At 43.0% G+C, this 15,198-nt stretch overlaps 1 long non-coding RNA gene across 1 annotated transcript; it reads right to left on the reverse strand.

The window, feature by feature from the left end:
* Positions 1-1,990: 1,990 nt before the first annotated feature.
* Positions 1,991-14,292, reverse strand: LOC123362718. Its single transcript, XR_006576532.1, has 4 exons — positions 14,119-14,292; positions 11,024-11,089; positions 5,301-5,412; positions 1,991-2,567 (listed from the first exon to the last, which is right to left on the reverse strand). It is a non-coding gene; the product is annotated as an uncharacterized LOC123362718 (long non-coding RNA).
* Between the last annotated feature and the right edge of the window lie 906 nt (positions 14,293-15,198).

Genomic DNA, 15,198 nt, shown 5'->3' on the forward strand with positions numbered 1-15,198 from the left:
TTTAAAATAATGTAACACAAAGAGACAGACATCAGAAGTACGAAGAAATATATAATTATGAGATCAATAAACAATTCAGCAGTTCTTCAAAGACATTTAAATGACCTTTCAAATAAAAAGACAACAATATATATGTCTTTAAAAGACAGTTAATATCATAAGCAAAATTCAACCATGTTGGTAATATTGATTTAGCATTCTTAATTTTTTTTAATTACCTCCACAGATCACAGAGTAAAAGAATAGTAAACAGAACAAAAAGATATATTAAATAAAACAAAACAGGAAGAATGAACAGAGGAGTGAATAAGTAAATAGAATGGTACTACTCCATCAAACCCCCACTAAGAGAGCATTAACGCTGCAAATTGATATGGTGCAGGGCCAGAAGCACAGGTTGGTGGGATCACATCATCACCCAGACCTGAGATGATCAGCAGTGGATCCAGAATGTTCATAGGAAGAAAGTTAAATTTCTGGAGCTTTCTGAGCAGTTTGCCCCGACCCTCCAGCATGACACATGCATGAGGACACCCTTGCCAGTCCAGAAGTGGGCTGCTATAGCTGTCTGGAAGCTGGCTACTCTTGACTTCTATGGGTCTGTTGCTAATCAATATGGGGTTGAGAAGTTGCCTGTAGATAAAGTGGTACTGGAGGTTTCTGAGGCAATCAGAGGTACAGTTTACCCCAAGATGGGAGGCATAATAGATATTCCTGAAGTAACTGCTAGCTTTGCGAGAATAGAGTTTCCAAACTGTGCCAGGACCCTTGATGGGACTCATGTGCCCATAGTTTGCCCTCTTCAAGGAACACATAGTACATAAACTGCAAAATGTACTACTCCGTTCTTATGCAGGCCCTCGTAAACCACAAAGATCCATTTATGAATATCAACATGGACTGCACTGGGAAAGTTCATGGTGCCAGGATTTTTCACGGAGCAGACTGCTACATTCATGGATAGGCTGGGACACTAATCTGACCAAATTAAATTGTCATAAATGGAGTTACTGTCCCCAGCATTCTTCTGAGGGATCCCATGTACTCCCTTTTGCCTTGGCTTGTGAAACTTGATTTCAGAGGCCCTGGCAAAAGACGGTTTAATTATGCTCTCAGCAGGTGTACACTGGTTGTTAAATGTGCTTTTGGCAAACTGAAATCTCATCTCACGGACATGTTTGAATGCTGTGTCATCACTGCTGACTGAATTACTGCAGCTTGCTGTGCTCTTCACAATCTTTGTGAAGCCAGAAGTGAGCCATTTCCCCCTGAATGGATCTATGACAGTGAGGGGCCACTGAATTGATACACTCAGTCAGAAAGTGCACCTACTGTAACTGGAGCTGAATGCACTAGGGCCACAGAAGTCAGAGACGCTTTGTGCCCCCACATTATGGACTTGCATGTCCCAATGAAAGAGGGGGACTAATATCTTTATGAATGTACCTGTGGGAGCTGGGGCTGGGGATCATTAATTTGGGAAGCAGGTTCAGCGCAATGGGGGTGGGGGGGCTTGATTGCCATGCAATATACTTATGAATGATATGGCCATTTATGAAATATGTGGTGGTAGTGGGGAGGATTCACAGTATGGATTCATATAAAAATGTGATTGATGTGTGGACTGAGGTATCTAACTGTACAGAGGAATAGTGTGTGCATACTAATTCCTAATTGTCCCAGATCATTTGTTTACCTTTATTATTTTAAATACACTTATGATATGAGGTAGTGATAGTAATAAATTTTCTTGATGACATAAAAAGCTTTATTTATAAATAAGTATTAGAAAAAGTACAACACTCAACCATGGCCAGGCAGGCCATCTGTGATTACCACACCAAAACACCAGTAACAACAGAATTTAACAGAAAAAAGCAAAAACAAAAAAGTGCCTGTACAAGTGTAAATAGTGAAACCAAGTACAAGATGGAATCCCCCTACCATTGCACATTCCTTGCCTCCCCTCCCCATTCTCCTTTCCCTTCTTTCTCCATTTGCTGTGCACTTGACATGATGGGAGAGGGGTAGAAGCATCCATGGAGTAGGAGGTAAATATGGAGGACAGCATGGGGCAAAGTTGCCCTGCCCAGCCAGTCGGGGGGAATGATTGAATGAGCTACCCAGCCATGGAGTTTTCCAAGCTGTTTCTGGACTGAATCCCAGAGTACCATGCAGGGGACTCAGGCCGTGTTTTGGGTGATGCAGCAGGAGTGGGTAATCCATTATTGATATCAGCCACTCAAACGGTTCTTTCTGCTGAGCTCTGTCCTCCTTCCTTAGCCGCCTTTCCTGTTCTAGGAACTGTGGAGCAAGTGCCTGCTCCCACACTGAACCCTGTCCTCAGGCTGTGCAGCCAGTCTCAGCCTTATCTCTTGCCATGCCTTTTCTCTAGCCATAAGTCCTTCTGTTTTTGATACGGGACTACTTGTTGGCCCTGTCCAGACCTTCAACCATAAGTTCATCATGCAAACGCTTCATCTTGGAATGGTCCATGAAGGGATGTTGGTCTAGGTTTGTATTGCAGTGTGCTGTGGAGATACTGCAGTCAGTAGAGGCTGAGGTATCTAGAATAGAAAAAGACACAGAGGGTTACTGTCTCAAATAGCTCAGGGCAGGAGCACAGAAAAAATCCTTGTGGAATTACCAAGACATAAAATGTTACTTTTACAAGCTGAACATCAGTATATTGTGAGAGGGATGCTTCAGACCACAGAAGCTACTTGGACATAGCCTGGTGAATTGCAGTGAAAGAAGTTCAGAGACAAAGCTAAGTTAAAAATTCAAAGCTGTTTTTTTTTATTTTCTAACACTTTCGTTGTGGGATGTCATAGGTTTATTCCCCACTTTGAACTTTATCGTCCACAAGATGGGGACCTGCATGGACTCCTCTAAACTAAAATCCTAGTTCAGATCTGGTACGCTGCCACCAGCTAGAAATTCCAGTGTCTAGCACACTCCCTGTTCCCCCAAAACTTTCCCTGGGGAACACAGATCCAAGCTCCTTGGGTCTTAACACAAAGGGAAATAGCCCATTCCCCCACCTCCCCCTTTCTTATCCGTCGGGAGAGATCACCTTGATTCAAACTCCTTGAATCAAACAAAGAGGGATTCTCTTTCCCCCCTCCTCCTCCTCTTCCTCTGAGATTCCAAACAAGGGAAGAAATCAATCAGGTTCCAAAAAGAAAAGATTTTATTAAAAGAAAGAAAGAAAGAAATACTATCTCTGTAACACCAGGATGAAAAATATTACAGGGTCTAACTTTAAACCTGGAGGGACTCCCCCGCCCTTTCTCAGAATAATCAAAAGTAACAGCAAACAGAAATAAAGATATTTCTCCAGAAAACACACATTTGCAAATACAGAAATTAATTATAAGACTAATCCGCCTTTCTAATACTCACTATATTGAATAGAAGAGAATACTTCAGGAAACTTGGAGAGCCTGGAGATACGTCTGGCCCCTCTTAGATCCAAAGAGAGAACACCCCCCAAACAAAGAACACAAACAAAGACTTCCATCCACAGAAATTTGAAATTATCTTGTCCCTTGATTGGTCCTCTGGTCAGGTGTCCGTCAGGTTACTGAGCTTGTTAACCCTTTACAGGTAAAAGAGACCTTAACCCTTAACTATCTGTTTATGACAGGGAGGCTGTCAGTGGCCTTGCTACAAATGCTTTTTCGATCATTTCAGGCCTTACACCTTTTGAAGGACATAACAGTTATTATGGTGCCTGACTGGCAAAGGGAGATGTCATTCCAAGGTAACGGTGGGAATCCTGCAGAGTGTACACCCAAAGTATTCAAACGTACAGTGACTGAACAGCACTTCTATGCATGGAGTGGCCTGGTCAGCTACCAAGGTGGCCCTGGAAAATATACCCTTCCCCAAATGCATCTACCTACCTAGAGTTCCTGCTTTAGGAAAAGTTTGCATCTTTTATCGCCCAGGATTAGGTCAGAATTCATGAGGGAATCAATAGGTTCCACACAGCTTAGCTGGTTATGATTGTATGCAAACACACAGAACTCCACAGCCATACCCTCCCCTTCAACCTGGCACATTTTCAAATACCGGTCAAATTTGGGACAAATTATTGTGTCACCCATGGACTGCATGGACAACTTTTCCCTGAAATGGACTAGATTTGTGAATGGAACCAATTTCCACTTCCTGCTCCCCCGCGCTTCCCCTCTGCACAAAGTTCACTGTTCCAGGCAACTCATTACACCACTGAATGGTTACAGATTGGCATGCTTGTTGCCTGTTCTTGGAACCAGCCAAGAAATAACCACAAAGGTTGAACTGAAGTACTACTGAGGGTTGATTTATTGCTTGCTTCCCTTATTTGTGCAATTATACTCACACACATCCCATTCATACTGGCAACAGGCTGCAGACGCGGGTCTTGCTTTTGTCCTAGGTGACTGAGACTGGCCAAGTTTCAGCTTCCCAGAGATCAAACCGCGAGGCGATGAGAGTCCTCGATGTCCCTTCAGATCTACGGGATGGCCCTACTACTTCCAGTCCGGTCCTGATTTTTTGCTGTTGTGGGTTACATTTCTCTCTGTCCGCTACTGCCGTAGGTTTATATACAGTCCCATATACACCTTGATTATCCTTACACAGTAATATTTTGGTTCAAGCTTTGCAATTGATTTCTTACACTCACACTATCTTACTCAATCCTTACATATTGATTATATATTCATAAGCATGAATGCAATTGGTAATATAGCTTTAAGCAAGCCCCTCACATCAGTGAGGACTTCCACTGCTGTTTGTGGTTCAGACAGGAAATTCTGCAAACTGCACTTCAAAAGCAAGATGAAGCTGGCATAACAGGAAGTCTACACAGACACAGACAGACTGCATTTGAAAAAGCAAATGCATGGGGGCCATGGGCTTCCCCTTCTCCCCATGGAGCAGGAGCTGCTCCTGCCTGGCAGAGGCGAAGCCATGGACAGGGCCGCATCCGGCTACAATGCTTACAAGTATGGTAATGTAAGGTTATTATTTTTAAGAAACAGGAATGCCCTAGCAAAAATCTGTGCCATTACACACACACACACACACACACACACACACACAATCACTTTCAAGGCATTTTTACTGTTTGCATTTCTTGATGGTCATTTTGAATGTCATATGGTAGATTCCTGCCACTAGGATACAATCTGCCATTAATGGATACACACTGCTAAGCAGGGCTTCTAATAAGTGTTACATTGGTTCATAGAATGGAAATCTCTCCCATTCCTATATTAGTAAACATTATAATAGAGCCAGAATCTTACCAGGCTCCAGGGTGGCTTCTGTGCTGTCTGCTGCAGGCTCCACGGTGGGCTATTCCTCATCGGGTATCAAACAGCTCCTCCAAGTATGGCCGAGGATGTGCTGCTGCTGCTCCTGTAGAAATGATTTCAGCAACAGAATCACTTTGCTGACTTCACTGTGCACCTGGTGCTGGCTCCCATCACCCTCAGACTGGATTCTGGGGCTAGCAGGGTGCCATCCTGGCATGCTACATCATCATACACTACCCTTGTCTTCATGCTCAGTGCAGTACTGGGGCACAATATCAGAAAGTTGCCCGAGCTGCAGTTCTGGTCTCTGATTTTCTTCTACTCAGTTGTGAGATGCTTAATCCGCTCCCTGCAGTGGTCACCAGACCAGTATATTTGCTACGGTGATAGATTCTTCACTATTTGTTGGTATGCGTGGTCATTCCTGGTACTGTTACTGATATCCACTGTTTTGCTGGCCTCGCACCAGAGGTTTACCAAAATTTGGCTGTGCTGCTGTGACCCATGAAGCAGCACTCTGCAAAATGCTTATTCTGTTCAGTCTTCATTGCAAACTCAGGTGTTTCCAGAGTGGTGGTCAGAAAGACAATGGAAGGCTCAATGCTGACTCACTGAGCTGCTGCTGTACACCAGGGTGGGTTGCTTCCCTTTTCACTAGCATTGATTGGAGATTCTTGGAATAGAGAAGACAAAAGAAGTTGACCCTGTGCAATTGTGAGATACTTTTGGCGGACTCTCAGGACTAGAGTCGGGGGAGGGAGTACTGTGTCTACACTGCAAAGCAATAGGGCTCGAACCCTGGGTCACAACTTGACTCAGGCTTGGCCCCTCCATACCTGCTGGATCCTAGGATCCTAAGTCCAAGCCCAAGTCTGAGAGATCTGTGTGTAGGAAGGGGGGATTGGGTTCAAGCTTGAATCTGAGCCCAGCTTACATTGCAGTGTAGACATAATGAACTCTGCAATACAGGCAATTCACTTCGACATATAACCATAATAGATATTTAAATACCACTCCTGGAGTACAGTAGAGGTTGGATTCATTTTACAAAAACAAATTCTGTAGATCTGTACTTTAAAAACATATTAGAACCGTCTTTCTTATATCTGCAATCAATTAATTAATGAAGTTGGTAACATTATGCGGATACCAAGTTATGTTCATGTTTATAAAAATAAACTTCAGTCATGCCCCCTCATTTCATCTAGTCTATTGCTTTAGATGCCTGAATCTGAAACTGATGCATGTTTTTGGGTTTCGGCCCCAAACAGTTTGAAAAAAAGCCAACATTCCCTTAATTCAGGCACCAACATTGTCTCTTAGAAAATGTATCTATTATCTTAAAAAGCTTTATCTATGTATTAATAAAACCTGACTTGTTACTGTTCAGTGTTATTTTAATGTATTGTCTTGCATGTGTGCCAGTATGATGCTAAAATATATGATTGTAAGATTACATAACTGCTGATCTGTGTTATATTGGAGCCATTTTTCTGGTTATGCCTATTCCCATTGGGGAGGGCTTTGTGGGAAAGATAAAATGCCTGATCTTTTCAAGGGAACTGCTACAGGGTTGGAGTGGTGAGGGTGGAAAGTATGTTCCTCCCATATTTCCTACATCAGCGGTTCTCAAACTGTGGGTCAGGACCCCAAAGTGGGTCACAACCCCATTATAATGGGGTTGCCAGGGCCAGGATTAGACTTGCTGGGGTCTGGGGTTGAAGCTGAAGCCTGAGCTCTGCTGCCCCGGCCTGAAGCTGAAGCCCGAGGGTTTTAACCCCGGGGTGGCAGGGCTCAGGATCTGGCCCCTCCTACCTGTCTGGGGCGGCAGGACTCTGGCTCCATGCCCCTCTCCCCACCCTTCTGCCCAAGTCATGTAATTTTAGCTGTCAGAAAGGGGTCATGGTGCAATGAAGTTTGAGAACCACTACCCTATATCTTTCCTTGGCTCATCCAGTCTCCTCCCATATTTGTGTGTGCACCCCAAACTCTTAAAGCACTTTCTGTGGTGCCTGAGAGGTACTGTGGGTTCCCACTGCACAGATCTGGACAGTCTCTTTGTTTTATAGCACAGTATATCATTAGCTTTTTTTGAGACAGTGTCACACTGTTGACTTAATGTATTCTCTACACCGACGGGCTTCGCTGGGAGTTGCAGGCCCTAATAGGACACTTGGATAAGTATAAATTGATAAGGGCAGTGTAGCGAGACGGTGGGATACCCCACAGCCCCACTGAGGGACGAACCGCCCCTAACGCCAAGGTGGGCGGAGCCACTGGGTCCTGCGCCCGCCCCTCAGAGGTTACGGCACCGACCCAGAAGTATAAAAGTTCACTGGCAGAGCTCAGTGGAGAACCAGCCGCCGGAGAGACCAGACGTCTGCGACCGAGCTCCCTCTTGGGAGACAGCAGCAGGCCCCGGCCGGCCAGAGGTCGCACCGGGCCTGCCGAGCCTACCCCGAGGACTGGATGGGCCTGCCCCTTCCCAGCTACCCCGAGGAGGAACCGAGCCTGCCCCTTCCCAGCTACCCCGAGGAGGAGCCGAACCTGCCCTTCACTGCGTACCCCGAGGAACCGATGGTGTTCGAGACCGCCAAGGATGCTAGCACGACCCAGGTACCCTACGAGGGGGAGTGTGGAAGTAGCCCGGGGGCAGGCGACCCCAGTCTGGCTGCAGCACTGCCTGAACCTATGTCAGTGTGTTGCGGCCAGGGTCCCCACTGACAGCAGTGAGTCTTTGCCGCTGCTAGGGCCCCGGGCTGGGATGCAGTGGAGAGGGAGGGCCTGCGTCCCCCCCGCCACCCACTCCTTGGGTGACAGGCTCCCCCTTGTCCTTTTCCTGGCCTGGATAGGCTAGGACCATTTGGCTATTGACTCAGCCCCTGCTTAAGGGCCTGAGTCCCTGACTGTTTGCTTACCACCCTGCCCTGACCTACGGCCTGGGCCGCTTTTGAACTACTGACTCAGCCCCTGCTTAAAGGCCAGAGTCCTTGACTGTTTAGTTGCTGCCCCGCCCTGACCTAGGGCCGGGGCTTCTATTGCACTATTGACTCAGCCCCTGCTTAAAGGTCTGAGCCCCTAACCGTGTGCTTGCCATCCCACACTGCCGCAGAGCCCGGACTGCCGGCAAACTAGAGCGAGGCGGTGGGATACCCCACAGCCCCGCTGAGGGACGAACTGCGGCAAAGCCGCACTACAGGCAGACACCAACACAGCTTTGTGCCTCTTTAACCTGTACCATTTATTCAAATGAGTTAATACAATTGTGGCTAGAAGAGGACCCAAAGGATATAATTTTTTTATATTTTCTAAGGGCTATTAACAAGTATCTATTAAGGAAAATAAATAACCATAGCAAAAGAGATACAAACTTGTTGTGGATTAAAAACTGGTTAAGCAACAAGAAGCTCCCAAATGGCTGCTCCCAAGAATGAAGAGAAGTTCCCTGTAGAATATTGCAGGGATCTGTATCAGAATCACTATTTGTTTTATTGATTTTTTTTTAGAAGGAAGTGGACAATAAATGGCGAAATCTTCCAGTGATACAAAAATAGTCTAGTTACAAAACATAAAAAGAACTATGGAAAAATTCAGAAGGATTGAATTGCATAATATATTGACTATTGCATACATGCATGTCAGGCATGTGTACTCTGAGGAATTAGAGCCATTATTAGTGGATCACAGAAATATGGAGATTACTGACATGTAACTGGAGGTTCTTTGAAATATATGGTATTCCAAACATGGGTACATGTATATAATATGCACCTGAGATCAAAGATTTCTTGCAAGTAGTGTGCATTGGTCCATGCCTGCATAGATATTTTCCCTCGTGCTCTGGAACAAGGACATAAGGGACAGTGAGGACCAACGCTTCTCCAGTTCCTTTCTCACTGCAAATCAGAAGAATTTGAAACAGAGGAGAAGGAGGGTGGGTAGTGCAATACAGATGGGCACTGAAGAACCTCCATTCACTGAAGAACCTCAACTTCTTCTTTGAGGGTAGGTCCTTAGGTGTATTCAACACATGCATGATTTATAAGCAGTATTGAAACAGGTGTGTGGCGGCGTGTGAGGATTTATAGATGCTTGTAATATTGCAGTCCCAATAGCCGTATCTGCAAATGAGTAATGTTTTTTTAACATATGTATGGAGCGCTGGGTAGCCTCTCTACAGCTACCCAGTATAGCTACTCTTGAAGAGATGTCATTGAGATAACTTGTGCTGTAGTGGAATGGGTTTTCACCCTACCCAGGGCAGAAATATGTGTCAATTGGTAACTCAGAAAAATGCAGCTGTAGATACTCTTAGAGTGTCTTTGAGCAGATAATGCATGTCATCATGACCATTCCACTATAGAGGCAAATAATCTGGGTTATTTTCTAGTCAAGTTCATCCTTTGTAGGTAGAATGCCAGAGTTTGTCTAACATCCAGAGAAGAAAGTGTCCTCTCCTCATTGGAAGCATGAGGTTTTAGTAAGAAGACCTGTAAGTGGATAGGTTGCTTTTTGTGAAACTCAAAAATTACTTTTGGGATGAATTTCAGGTGAAGGCAAAGGGAAACCTTCTTCTTATGTATAATAGGATAATGCGGGCCCTCCATGAGTGCTCCCCAGTTCAATCACCCTTCTAGATGATGTAATGGCAGCTAAAAAAGTGACTTTCATGTGAAGATGGGTCATAGAACATGTGGTCAGTGGTTCAAATAGTGGTCTGGTAAGTATTGATAGTATCACGATGAGGTCTCTTTGTAGTGCAGGTGTCACCGCTGATGGGAAGGTCCTAAATAGACCCTTTGGGAATCTAATTATTGTTGGGTGAGTAAAAATGGAGTGTCCTTCTACCAGAGGATGGAAGGCACTGATTGCTGCTAGACAGAACTGCAGGGAACTAATGGAAATTCCTGAAGTTTTCAGTGACAGGAGATAATGAAACTAATGCCTGCGTTTAGCCAGATAAAATTTTCTGATGGAGGCTTTCCTACTTTGATTTAGAATAGACTGAACAGCCTTTAATCATGAATGTTCTAGATCTGTTGCCTTTCCAAATACCAGGCCATGAGGTGAAGGGGGTCTGAGTTGGGTTGTCTGGTCTTGCTATTACCTGAGTTAATAGATCTGGGAAGAGTCAGATGCTGATGGAAGGATGGATTGACATTCATAGAAGATGTTGGTAGGCATCAATACATAGGCTTATGAAATAGAGTTGATGTCAATAATGGCAGTTTCTTTCACCTTTGCACCTTGATAGAAGGGTTTAAGCGAGCCATAGTCCTTGTGTCCTGAATATGAGGACTCACCCAACTTGGATGCAGTTGGGGAGGGATGTCTTCTTTTGGAAACAGACCTGGAAGGATATCTGTCCTTATGCAGCTCTGGCTTGCACTCCTGAGCTTGTTCCAGGGGCATTGCTCATCAATTAAGGCTGATATACAGAGAGGTCTCCCTGGCCCAGATCAGACTCATAGCCTTCTCCATAAGATATTTTCTCAGCCGGAGTTCTCACGACTTAAGAGTTTGAGGGGAAAATGAGCAACATATACTCCCAGAAAATAGAGGCAGCTTTGGTGCTTGTCACTGAGGAGAGGAAGCTGGATATATACTTCTTAAACCTTGGTCTCTGGGCATAATATCGGTCTCTGGGCATAGTATCTATCCACAAGGTGTCACTCCCTGAGGTGGGCAGAAACTAAAGGCTTGTCTCCACTTACCGGGGGATTGACACGCAGCGATCGATCCACCAGGCCAATCGCTCTCCCATCAACTCCAGTAGTTCACTGGAATGAGAAACATAAGGTAAGTTGATGGGAGAGTTTCTCCCATTGACCCAGCATGGTGTAGACACCGCAATAACTCAACCCAAGGTATGGTTATTCATGTAGCTAAGGTTATTCACGTAGCTGGAGTTGAGTAACTTAGGTCGACTTAGCCCTATAGTGCAAACCTGCTCTAAGTTATATGCTATACTAAGATTAAAAACTCTAAGATAATGTTTTCACCCCTCAGCCACGAGGCAATACTAAACAACTATTTACAAGTCTGAAGAAGGAAGCACAGAGAACAATCTCTGGACACAGAGGGTTCTGACTCAGGCCATGCAGCGGTAAGAAGGAACTGCCCTTTATACCCTTGGTTCAGAGCACAAGGAGAACAATTGTGCAGACACGGACCAATAGACACTATTTGATATAAATCTCTGATCTCTGGTGCACGGTGGGCATATGTACCCACATGTGGAATATGCACCTTTGAGTCCTGGTCCCTATGAAATGTATGTTTTATTTTTAAACACAAAGAATCTAGTTTTGGGAGAAATGGGAGAGGCAAAAGAGGAAGAAATCTCTATCAAAAGGGAAAAAAAAGAATAAGGCAGGCAGAAGACTCCTTTCCTAGCATAAGAAAGAGCACCAAGATTGTGGACCAAATGCACAGGTCTGTTTCAACTGCTCTGCATCTTGAGACTACTTTGCATCACTGGAAACGTGCAAAGCAGCCACAGCATGCTGAAGAGTTTGACTCTGTGTCTGTTTGAAAAATTGCTTCTGAAATTGTACATTTCTGAGCATGTATTTGGATTATAATGTGTAGCATGAATAAATCTAAAAGGAATCATGTGAGGATTGGATGATAAGAAGTTTGGGGCTAGCTGGATGGAGTTGAGAGATTGACGATAGTACAAATACTAGGGTAGTATTAATGATCCCTTGAAATAGTTGCTGTTTTTTCTTAGTAGTAGTATTACTCTGAGAAGTTTATTTCAAATACTCAATAAACATGGGAGGTGGAAGCAGAAAATAGCTGCTGGTGGCTTTTTCTATACTTAGAACACACTCAAATTCAGCTTAAAAAGTTTAGCGAAAGTGAAGCACTAAATTTTACAGGATATTAAATGAAATGTCATTTTAGACTACTTGCTGGAAAATAGTATTTTTCCATTTTCTTACTTAAAATGTAGTACGTTTCTTAAATACTACAGAAACTACAGTGTGGTAGTTGGTGACTGCTAGGGGCATGACAAATCCTGATGCCACATATGAAGAGTTACTTTTATGCCAAGAATCCTCCCAAAACTGCATCAGTGCTCATATAATATCTTCCAATCTTTTTGGGCAAGGCGTTACCATAGACAAGATTTTCCAAAAAAAAATCTCCAAATATGTGAAATTTCTATAGGGCGTTCTATTCCTTATATGGGCTTATTCATCCATTCAAACACTAGATGTCATTTTGAGACAAAACTAGTGTTATTCAGTTAGCTTGTTAAAGTGATCAGTGTTCCTGTTTCTTGGCAAACTTGCATGGAAACTCACAACAAGCCATGAGCTGCACTAAAGTAACTGGTTATGTTTTATCTGAGACAAGGTGGGTGAAGTAATATCTTTTACTGGGCCAACTTCTGTTGGTGAGAAAGGCAAGCTCTAAAGCTAACAGAGCTCTTCTTTAAGTCTGGGAAAGGTACTCAGAGGTCTTGTCTACACTACCAGGGTAGGTTGACCTAAGTTACGCTATTCCAGCTATATAGCTTAGGTTGCCTTACTACAGTGTCTACATCACACTGTGTCAACAGGACAGCACTCTGCAGTTGATCCGCTAAATCGACCCCCGCTGCATCCATCGCAGCAGAAGCGATCCCCAGTAAGTGTAGACATGGCCAGAGGGTCAGCTAAATAAAAATCCAACAGCTAGGTTAGCATAAATAGTTAGCACATATTCTAAGGGACCATTCAAGGTGAAGTGGCCCATTATTTAGTTGTGCCACTCTGAGTACTCTTCCCGACCATAGGAAGAGTTTTAAGTTGCTTGAAAGCTTGTCTCTCTCACTAACAGAATTCGATCCAATAAAAGATATTACCTCACCCACCCTGTCTCTCTAATATCCTGGGCCCGTTAAGGCTACAACAACACTGCATATTATACCTGACAAGTATGCACTACAGATGCCTTTTAAATTTACTTTTGAAGACAGTGGCAAATATTTAAATTATTCAAATAATCAAAAGAATACTCAGTCTAATTTTAAAAGCAGCAAAGAGTCCTGTGGCACCTTATAGACTAACAGACATTTTGGAGCATGAGCTTTCGTGGGTGAATACTCACTTCGTCGGATGCATGCATGCATATCACATGCATCCGACGAAGTGGGTATTCACCCACGAAAGCTCATGCTCCAAAACGTCTGTTAGTCTATAAGGTGCCACAGGACTCTTTGCTGCTTTTACAGATCCAGAGTAACACGGCTCCCCCTCTGATACTAGTCTAATTTTAAACGGTTATGCATATTCAGAATTACAGCTACATAAATATCTATGAAGCTGATGCGCGACGTTTATACTTCTACTTTATACCACTTTTTCATTTGTTTGCAGACTTAAGACAACAGTACATCAGTTTGCATTGTCAATGATAAGTTCAGAAGCATAAGTGATAGAAAATTCACTTTCAAAAAATGAAAGCTTCAATTCTGGAGATGAGCAAAATCTGTGAGACGCTCCTAAAACCTAAGAATATATAGATTTTTCTTATCTACAGATTTCTATTATACTTTGTCATTTGTTATTAACGACACTGAAAATTTGGGTCCGTTTTACAGATAATGTATTTGTTTTTTTGACCATTTATGTTAATTTTAAAGCACTTAAAAGTCATGATGGAAAAAAAAATGGTAGCACACATATAAAGAACTATTGCACAGCTCCAGATAAAAGGTATACGAGTAAGTTGAGAAGAGTGTTCTTATGAATGCTTTAACTGTTTGGGGCCATAGGAAATGAAATCAGATTTTTTAAAAAGGCCCAATTTTACTCACTTTTGCTCTTTGATCCACTGATTAACATTTGCAACCACTAACTCACTTTCCTGATGGAGGCGACTGTTGTCAGTTCGTGCTGCTTCCAGAGCCTGGTGCAAAGTTTCCAGCTGTGGATGCAGACAGATCAAAGCTTATGATGGACTCCCTAGAACACACTCTATCTGGAATACTAATAATAGTCTGTACTAGTTGTAAAGAATCAAGTCATTTTTCTCCACTCCTTCAAATAATCAGGGTTTCCTTGTACATGCTATTAATTGATTCAATATGCTGGAAGGAATGTCTGAACTTTTCCCACGCCTTACATTTACCCGTTTATTATAACATACATTAGTCTACCTCCAGAGGTTGTTTTAATTGAAATCAGGTTTATTTTATAAGAATGGAAAGTTTACAGCTTGTTATGTTTCAGTTTAAATACTGTATTCTTTTTCCTTTTTATATATTTTATTACGTATTTCTTTAAAGCTAGTTCATAGCATTTAGATAACAAAGAATGTCAAAGCATAGAAGTATTTTAGCACAGTTCAGCAGAACATAAAATCTAGAATACTAGGGGACTGGATGGCTCAGTGATTGGGAAGAGGATGTCAAGCCATTTCCCTTTATATCATCAGTTTGAATCAAACTCAGGTCAGTAGTGACTAAAAGTCATGACCATCTGCTAGATATTTGAAGCCTATGTAAAAGGAGTTGGTAATCTCAGTTCAGTTCTTAATGGCTATGTATTCAGATAACAGAAACACCACTACTGGTATCCTTGTTGGCAGACTCTTGAAAGGGTTAGCTATCAAATTTGCCTACTATCTCTCTCACTCCTAGAGGTGGAGAATTTAGGGTCTGATCCAACTGCTATTGAAGTTAATGGATAAACACCCAATTATTTCAATGGTGCAGAATTGAACCTTTAGTCCTGAAGATGAAAATCATTTAAAAAAAATTTAGATTAGTAATAAAATTCTTCGTTAAGAAACATATTGTACATCAGATCAACTATATTAAAGCTTACATGAAGAATAAGTGATAGAAAGTATTGGTCCTTACAATCTAGTTGGCTGTAATACAATTAGTAATTCA

This window comes from Mauremys mutica, chromosome 2 (assembly GCF_020497125.1).
Source record: "Mauremys mutica isolate MM-2020 ecotype Southern chromosome 2, ASM2049712v1, whole genome shotgun sequence".
Lineage (NCBI taxonomy): Eukaryota > Metazoa > Chordata > Testudines > Geoemydidae > Mauremys > Mauremys mutica.